This window comes from Pinus tabuliformis, chromosome X, assembly GCF_031772625.1.
Source record: "Pinus tabuliformis cultivar Carrire ecotype Pingquan chromosome X, CPIR1, whole genome shotgun sequence".
In the NCBI taxonomy this organism is placed as follows: domain Eukaryota; kingdom Viridiplantae; phylum Streptophyta; class Pinopsida; order Pinales; family Pinaceae; genus Pinus; species Pinus tabuliformis.
Genome location: NC_142308.1, coordinates 704,338,108 through 704,347,555, shown reverse-complemented (window position 1 = coordinate 704,347,555; position 9,448 = coordinate 704,338,108). Strand labels below are relative to the sequence as shown.

The following is a 9,448-nucleotide window of genomic DNA, read 5'->3' as shown; positions in this document are numbered from 1 at the left end:
CTAATTATTTCCTACTTATAAATGCAATCTCCTCCAATTTCCCCCACTTTCAAGGATACATACAATGGAGTTGTTGCTCGTGAACTAGTAGATGGTAGAAATAAAGATGAAATATAGATTGAGGAGTACACACTAAATTTTGAGAAGTTTAAACGTCAAAGATTTGGAAGAGACAATAAGAGCATTATTTCTGAACTCTTCATTTTATTCTTTGCACAATGTACAAAAGTTGCAGCTCTATGGTCACAAGGCTGGACAGTATGCACATTCACTGGCAAATGGGGAAATTCATTCAATAATGATTCTCATATCAAGAACAACTATACAATAACAAGTGAGGATCCTTTTGACGATGTAGAAAATTGTGCAAGATCTATGACTAATTCAACTTTAAGGAAAATATGTGATGCATTCTTGAAGACCAAGCAATCTCTTCACAAGTTTCTGTTGAAAATGCAACAAGATGATGGAGCTTAGTGAAAAGAAGTCGCCTTCACTAAGTGGGCTCGCAGGCTATTTTTGGCGCAAAGTCTATTTTTAGACTATGTCTATTTTTAGACATATGGATCATGGTATATGAGTTGCAGGATGCTATTTATGGATGATTGGTCAAGTTGGTAAAAATAGATGGACCTCTATTTTTAGACATATGGGCGGAATCTATTTTTAGACTGCCAGTCTAAAAATAGAACAATCGAATATTATTAGCTCTTAATAATATTTGGACTATAAACATTATCTTATCCTCTTGCAGCACTTCAGTTCGAGCTACGGATGTGGCACATGCAACTACCTGAAGGAAATACACTTTTCCTATAGGTTAGTTGAGCTATTGCATGATGAACTTCAATTAGAACTCAAGTGATTGAGTTTGGTGGAGTTGATTGAGGAGTTGATGGAGTTGTGTTCAGTTTGACTTAGTTGAACTAGTTGTATTTAGTCTAACTGCCAAATACACTAGTGATGAGTGGTGTGAATTAATTATTAATTAATTCACTAATTATTAACTCATAAATCAACTAAAGAATACATCAGTTAACTCAGTGCATGGACAGTTCAGTGGAGACAAGTGTTAGAGGTGGGTGAAAGGGTGAGACTACTATCAGTTGTGACTATAGTTGTGCATGAGATTTGCACAATCATTGATTGAGATTGCCAATGAGGATTGCGCAGTACAAGCCAAGGAAATTCGAACTTGGATCAGATCTATTCTCAGCTTGGATTGCGCAATAGAGGCAGGCAAACAGTGGAGGAGATTTGAACCCGTGACTTGTTTAGTTCTGAGCTAGTTTGTGTGTAGCAGATGGAGATAGTACTGAGTACTTGTGAGGAGTAGTGTACTATGTATTGTTACATGTTCTCTATCATTATAATATACAGATAGTTGGGGGTTTTCAGATGTATGCTTTCCCCATTACATACTGTGTTGATATGTGTGATTGATGTTTCAATGTGCGCATGTGATTATTTCTTTATTCCGAAAATTGATGATCAATGGTAGAGGAGGTTATGTATTATGCATGCATTCCGAAAATACCGTATAATCAGGATAATCTCTGTGAATAAGCGTTATATTATTCAAAATTTCTACATGGTATTAGAGCTAGCTGATTTGTAGAAAAATTTCTACATGGTATCAGAGCGAAGTTGATCATCAGATCTATTATTTAGAAAGTGATTACATTTTATTTCTTCAGGCAAAGTCTGTAATCGGGCCAGGTAGCCTCTGGATTCATCCTTCTTTTGGAAGGTGAGATATCCGGTAAATGCCCATACAGTCAATCTCTGTACGAGAAATACTTTGTTCTCACGGATTTTTAGATTAGAAGCAGTTGAGTTTTGAGCTGGTGGAATTCGAATTTGCAGCAGTGTTTTCTTGGTGTCAAAGTTGAAATTTCTTTCAACGGATTGCAATTGGAGTATGCACTTGAAGGCAGCTCGAATTATAATGCATGGAAAGACAGGATGGAGGCGGTTTTAGATGACAATGGGTTGAAGGAGTTCATAGATGTTGAGGTCCCAAAGCCTACTGATGCTGCTCAAGTTGAGGCTTGGCAAAAGAAGACATCAAAGTGTCGAAGGATTCTGTTGGAGGGCATGAAGGATCACATTGTATCCAGCATGCATGGAAAGGCTTCTCCATACTTGATGTGGAGAGCATTGACAGATTTATTCCAAAGCAAGAGTGACCAGAGGAAGTTAGCGCTCAAGGATAAACTCAGAAACATTAAGTGTGAGAAAGGAGACAGTATGCCCAAGTATCTCACGAAGTTCACCCAATGTCAGGATGAGCTGGGAAGTGTGGGGGTGACTGTCGATGATGAGGACTTGGTGAGCTTGGCTCTCCTTGGTCTGCCAAAGAGTTGGCATTCCTATCAGGACTCTGTCAATGGTCAGGAGAAATTGCCAGGATGGGAGAGACTTTGGTTGGATCTTGTGTAAGAGGAGATCAGGCGGAATACCAGGGACGGATCTTCATCAAAGGCATCTGATGAAGAAAATTGCGCTTTGGCTGCCAAAGCAAAGAAGGGGAAGAACAAGAAAGCTTCTCATTCTGGTGCAAAAGGCAAGAAGCAGGACATGTCCAAGGTGAAGTGCTTTCACTGTCACCAGCACGGAAATTATGCCACAAATTGTCCGCAGAAGAAGAAAAATAAGCAAGCTGCTAGATTTGCAGTGGGAGAGGCCTTAGCCTCGCAGTTTGAGCTGGATTTTTCGTTGATCGCATGCTTGGTATCAAGTGTGATGGGATCGGTATGGTTCTTGGACAGTGGTGCGTCTTTTCACATGACAGGAGATCGAGATTTGTTTTCTGATCTGGATGAGAAAGATCTTGGAGTGCACATCAAGATGGGCGATGATGGTAGATATAGTGCGACTGGTATCAGTACCATTTCCTTTGAGAGGGAGTCTGGTAAACCCTTCGTATTGAAGGAAGTGATGCATGTTCCAGGATTGAAGAAGAATCTTATCTCTGTGGCGATGTTAGAAGACAAGGGATATGATGTTGTCTTCAGTGAGGGAAAGGCTTTCCTGCGCAGTAAGACAACTGGAGAAACCCGGAAGATAGGGGTTCGAGTCAAGAACCTTTATCAATTGCATGTAGATGGCTGCACAGCAATGGCATGCAAGGTAGAAGGATTGGTGAGCCGGGATGATGGCGAGCTGTGGCACCGGAGATTGGACCACCTTCACCATGGAGCCTTGAAGATACTGCAGCAGGTTTCTACTAGGATTCCTAAAGGCACTCTTGCGCAGTCAGATCAGTGCAAGGGGTGTACTTTGGGAAAATTTGTGAAAGCCACCTTTCACGAGAAGGATAGTCGCGCCACGAAGATCCTTGAGAGAATTCACGCAGACGTGTGTGGACCTTTCTCAGTAGCTTCGACGGCAAAGCACAAGTACTATGTGATCTTTGTTGATGATTTCTCTCGAAAATGTTGGATCTTCTTCATGCAGAAGAAGAGTGAGACATACTCAAAGTTCTGTGAGTAAAAAGCACTGGTCAAGAAGGAATCGGGGAAGAAGGTGAAGGCTCTTAGGAGCGACAATGGTGGTGAATTCATCTCTGGCGAGTTCAAGGACTTCTGCAGCGCAGAAGGGATTCAAAGAGAGCTCATAGCTCCCCATAACCCACAGTAGAACGGGGTTGCTGAGCGGAAGAACAAAACGATCATGGGTGCTGCACGGGCGATGTTGCATGATCAGGGCCTACCCCTTCACTTGTGGGTGGAGGCATGCAATACTGCAGTATATGTGCAGAATCGTTGTTCTCATAAGGTACTTGGCATGAGTACACCCGAGGAGGCTTATTCTGGTAAGAGGCCTGATATTTCCAATTTGAGGATTTTTGGTTCTCCTGTTTACATGCATGTGACGAAGGATGCCAGGAAGAAGCTGGAGCTGACCACAGAGGTTGGGATATTTGTGGGGTACACTGATATGCCCCACAACTATCGTGTGTATTTGCCAGACAGTCGCAAGACTGTTGTGCAACGGGATATCAAATTTTAGGAGGAGAAAGCCATGAAGTGTTCGCTTGAGAGGGAGCCACACTTGCATGCAGATGAGGAGCTATAAGTTCCTAAGGATGAGCTTCAGGATGTGGATCAACCACAAGATGAAGTTCATGGAGTGGAAGAGACCACTCATGCAGCGCCAACCTTCAGAGGGCGAAAGCGCACTACAGAAGCTGAGTGACTGGCTCAAGATGCAGAGAAGGTTGTAGGACCACCTACAGCACAGCGCAAACAGAGACAGTCACCTGATCGGTACACTGGATACATGGCTCTTGTGAGAAAATGTGTTGTGACTGAGCCATCCTCTTTCGAGGAAGCTGTGGAGGATCCTGCATGGGTAGATGCCATGGTGGAAGAGTATGATTCGATTGTCAGAAACAATGCATGGGAGATTGTCCCAAGACCGGAGGGGAAATCAGTGGTGGGTTCGAGATGGATCTACAAAGTGAAGCAGGCAGCTGACGGGAGTTTGGAGAAGTACAAGGCAAGATTTGTTGCCCGAGGCTTTTCACAATAGAGGGGATCGATTATGAGGAGACCTTTGCACCTGTCGCAAGGTATTCTTCCATACGGATGATTCTTGCTCTCTCAGCGCATATGGGGTGGCACATCCATCAAATGGATGTGAAGACTGCATTCCTCAATGGAGTCATTGAGGAGGAGGTGTACATAGAGCAGCCCGAAGGTTTCGAGATATTCAGCAGCGAGTCGCATGTGTGCAGGCTCAAGAGAGCGCTGTATGGGTTGAAACAAGCACCTCGTGCTTGGTACACACGTATAGACAGTTATTTCACCGGACTTGGATTCTCCAAGAGTGAGGCGGATCCTAACCTATACCAGATTGTGGTGGAGGGTAAGTTGGTGATCATTGTACTTTATGTAGATGATTTGATTTTGATAGGAGATGAACTGTTGATACTTTCATGCAAGGAGGATCTTGCTAGAGAGTTTGAGATGAAGGACTTGGGCCTCCTTCATTATTTATTGGGATTAGAAATTTGGCAGCGCAGTGATGGACTATTTGTTTCTTAGGGTAAGTATGCCCGGGAGATACTGGAGAAGTTCAACATGCATGGCTGCAAGCCTGTTGATACTCCTCTTCCTAGAGGTTGGAGGAAGGAGGATGCTACTTCAGCGGAGGTAGTGGATGCCACTGTTTATAGACAGTTGGTGGGGTCGCTTATGTATCTAGTCAATACACGACCCGATATATGCTACGTTGTTAACCAGTTTTCACAAGCTATGGTTAAGCCAACCAAGCTCTTCTGGAAGGCAGGCAAGCATGTATTGCGTTATCTCAGAGGCACATCGGGATATGGATTGTGGTACAGACAGGAGGATGAGGTGAAGCTATGTGGCTTCACGGATGCAGATTGGGCAGGGAGCCCAACGGATAGAAAGAGCACATCTGGAGGGATCTTCAGTATCGGGTCGATAGCAGTTTCTTGGTACAGCAGGAAGCAGAGATCCGTGGCACTCAGTTCAGCAGAGGCCGAGTATATGGCAGCAAGTTTGGCTGCATGCGAGGCTATATGGATGAGGAAGATCCTGGTCGGGTTGTTTGGGTCACACTTGGAGCCTACTATTATTGTGATAACCAGAGTTGCATTAAACACTCGGGTAATCCAGTATTTCATGATAGATCCAAGCACATCGACATCAGGTACCATCATATCAGAGATTGTGTGCAGCGGAGAATCATGTTACTTTCATACATTCCCACGGAGGATCAGGATGTTGATATCTTGATGAAGGCGCTCACCAAGAGCAAATTCGAATACCACAGAGGTAGGATAGGGGTTGCAGATAATCCATATCTTGTTGAGAGGGAGTGTTGAAAATGCAACAAGATGATGGAGCTTAGTGAAAAGAAGTCGCCTTCACTAAGTGGGCCTGCAGGCTATTTTTGGCGCAAAGTCTATTTTTAGACTATGTCTATTTTTAGACATGTGGATCATGGTCTATGAGTTGCAGGATGTTATTTATGGATGATTGGTCATGTTGGTAAAAATAGAAGGACCTCTACTTTTAGACATATGGGCGGAGTCTATTTTTAGACTGCCAGTCTAAAAATAGAACAGTCGAATATTATTAGCTCTTAATAATATTTGGACTATAAACATTATCTTATCCTCTTGCAGCACTTCAGTTCAAGCTACGGATGTGGCACATGCAACTGCCAGAAGGAAATACGCTTTTCCTATGGGTTAGTTGAGCTATTGCATGATGGACTTTTGTTAGAACTCAAGTGATTGAGTTTGGTGGAGTTGATTGAGGAGTTGATGGAGTTGTGTTCAGTTTGACTTAGTTGAACTAGTTATATTTAGTCTAACTGCCAAATACACTAGTGATGAGTGGTGTGAATTAATTATTAATTAATTCACTAATTATTAACTCATAAATCAACTAAAGAATACATCAGTTAACTCAGTGCATGGACAGTTCAGTGGAGACAAGTGTTAGAGGTGGGTGAAAGGGTGAGACTACTATTAGTTGTGACTATAGTTGTGCATGAGATTTGCACAATCACTGATTGAGATTGCCAATGAGGATTGCGCAGTACAAGCCAAGGAAATTCGAACTTGGATAAGATCTATTCTCAACTTGGATTGCGTAGTAGAGGAAGGAAAACAGTGGAGGAGATTTGAACCCGTGACTTGTTCAGATCTGAGCTAGTTTGTGTGTAGCATGTGGAGATAGTATTGAGTACTTGTGAGGAGTATTGTACTATGTATTGTTACATGTTCTCTATCATTATAATATACAGATAGTTGGGGGTTTTCAGATGTATGCTTTCCCCATTACATACTGTGTTGATATGTGTGATTGATGTTTCAATGTGCGCATGCGATTGTTTCTTTATTCTGCAAATTGATGATCAATGGTAGAGGAGGTTATGTATTATGCATGCATTCTGCAAATAGTGTATAATTAGGATAATCTCTGTGAATAAGCGTTATATTATTCAAAATTTATACAGTTTCCAATGCCTTTAGAGATGCATTCTTTAGGCCAAGATTTATTATGATCCTCTCAAGGAGGGCCTAAACCAAGAGTTATACCTACTAGTGTAAATTCACTAAATTCATCGAATAAATTTGATACGGACCATCCAAACAAGTGGGGTTCTTCACAAGGTTGTGAGAGGGAATTTAATAATAAATCAGTTGAGCCAAAACTAAGTTTTGTACCCCCTCATGTAATTTCAACAAATGTACCTCTCAATAATTTCAACAAATACGTCTAGGAAATTTGGTGAAAGCAGGTCAAAGACTGATGACAAGGACCACACAAAAAATAAAATTGCAGAAGCAGATTTTTGTAAAGTTCATGACAATCCTATAAAGGAAGGAAGCACAGGACATAATGGTTGCAAGAAACATCTTGAAAAGTGTGAGAGAATGAAAACATTTGAAAAGAAAGGCAACAATTGGAGGGTTTTCTCTTCAAAAAAGATGCATGTAGCTACAAAAAATTTCAATTATGATGATAAACTTGGTGAAGGTGGTTTTGGTAGTGCCTACTGGGTCAACTTTGGGATCCGGATAGTTCACAAATGGCTGTCAAAAGATTTAAGGAATGGAATTACAAAAAAAAATGGATTTTGCAACATAGAGATTCTTGGTCTAGATAGTTTTAAAAATTTACTATGCTTGTGTGGATACTATTCTGATGATCAGGAATGCCTTGTTGTCTATGATTACAGAGTTTCTTATCTTCAGGTTCAACATTCAACAAAATTCTTTCTTAACTGGCATAAGCAAGTGAGCATTGCAAGTGGTTTTGCAAAGTGTCTTGCTTATCTTCATTATCATACCAAGCCTCGTATACTTCACATAGATATTAAGGCAAGTAAGGTACTATTAGACACAGGCTTCAAAGTTCCAGTTGCTCATTTTGGATTTGCAAAACTTCCTCTTGAAGGGGCAACACATGTTACCCCACAAGTGCAGGGAACACTAGACTTTCTTGCACCAGAATATGCTCTGTGGAGAAAAGATTCTGCGAGTTGTGAGGTTTACAGTATTGGAATACTATTGCTTGAATAGATAAGATGGAGTACACGATTATTGACTGGCTGTTACGGTTAGTTTTAAAAGGAAAATATGATCAACTAGCCAATTCAAAACTCCATGGAAAATACAAATAAGTCAAACATGAACCTTAGGTGCTTGATGAAGGATGTGCCCGTAAAAAAAAATATTATGAAAGTTGAAATTATTTCCATAAATTATTATAGTCTCATTGATATTAAAATATTATTTATTTATTGTAGGGTTGAAAGCATTACTTTTTCTACTCACTTGTGATTTGGCAAGTGAAATCGATAGCTATGACTTATACATCTCTAAACCCACAAATTATTGGGTTGCAAAAACTAAGGAAGATGCTGTCAAAATTGAATGAGTGTTTTTATTTCTGGAGATAAAAGGACACATTTTATAGCACCCAAATTTGCCATTTGTAAATATCACTAATAATATTCTAAAATATTTAATGGAAATTAAATCTCTACCATCCATTTAATAAAATTGATAATTAAATTAAAACTTTAAAACCTTATTATAAAATAAACACCTTATTAATATAATTATACATTTAATTATATTTTTTTACTAGAAAAAATTAAAATTATATATATCAACAAAAACTATAATATTTACTTACATGCTTTGTAAACCAATAATTTGTTAAATTGTTGAAGTTATAAACCATTAATTTGTTAAATTGGTGAAGTTTAAATGTGATAAATAAATAAGTTCGTCCATTATATTTCTAAAACATAATTATTATTAATTATTATTTTTATTAATATATCAATTATATCAACTTCTAAATAAATATTGTACTTTTGCATTTATTTATTTTAATTACTATATTTCATCATCCAATAAATGAAGATAGCTCAAAAGTACTATAAAATTTAATCATTATTACATCAAAATAAGTTTTTGAAATTTAATCATTATTACATCAAAATAAGTTTTTGAAATTCTATTATAAGAGTGTAATGTATATTCTATCTGTAACATTAATGTTAACTTATACATCTTCAATAACATTATGTCAATGTTATCATTCATTAAATTTATTAATGTTTTATTTGTATAAATATGGATACATATGTTGAAACAAAATAGAGTCCAATTAATAAGTGAAACATCTTCATTGATTTCAATGTTATTATTCATTAAATTTATTAATATTTTATTTGTATACATTTGGATACATATGTTTCAAACAAAATACATCTTCATTTTTTTTAATAATTTTAATTAAAATTTTATATAGATTTTCAAAGACTTTAAGTTTAAGTTGTTTAATTTACAAAATTTTAGTGTTTATGAAAAACATCAAAACACTTACTTAATGACACATTTCACGTCTCTAAAATTAAAAAAATTGATAAAAAATAACTAAATAGACTT

General features: G+C 38.6%; 1 pseudogene; it reads left to right on the top strand.

The window, feature by feature from the left end:
• The first annotated feature begins 7,231 nt into the window (after positions 1–7,231).
• On the top strand, positions 7,232–8,169 carry LOC149141925 (PTI1-like tyrosine-protein kinase At3g15890; annotated as a pseudogene).
• The last annotated feature ends 1,279 nt before the right edge of the window (positions 8,170–9,448 follow it).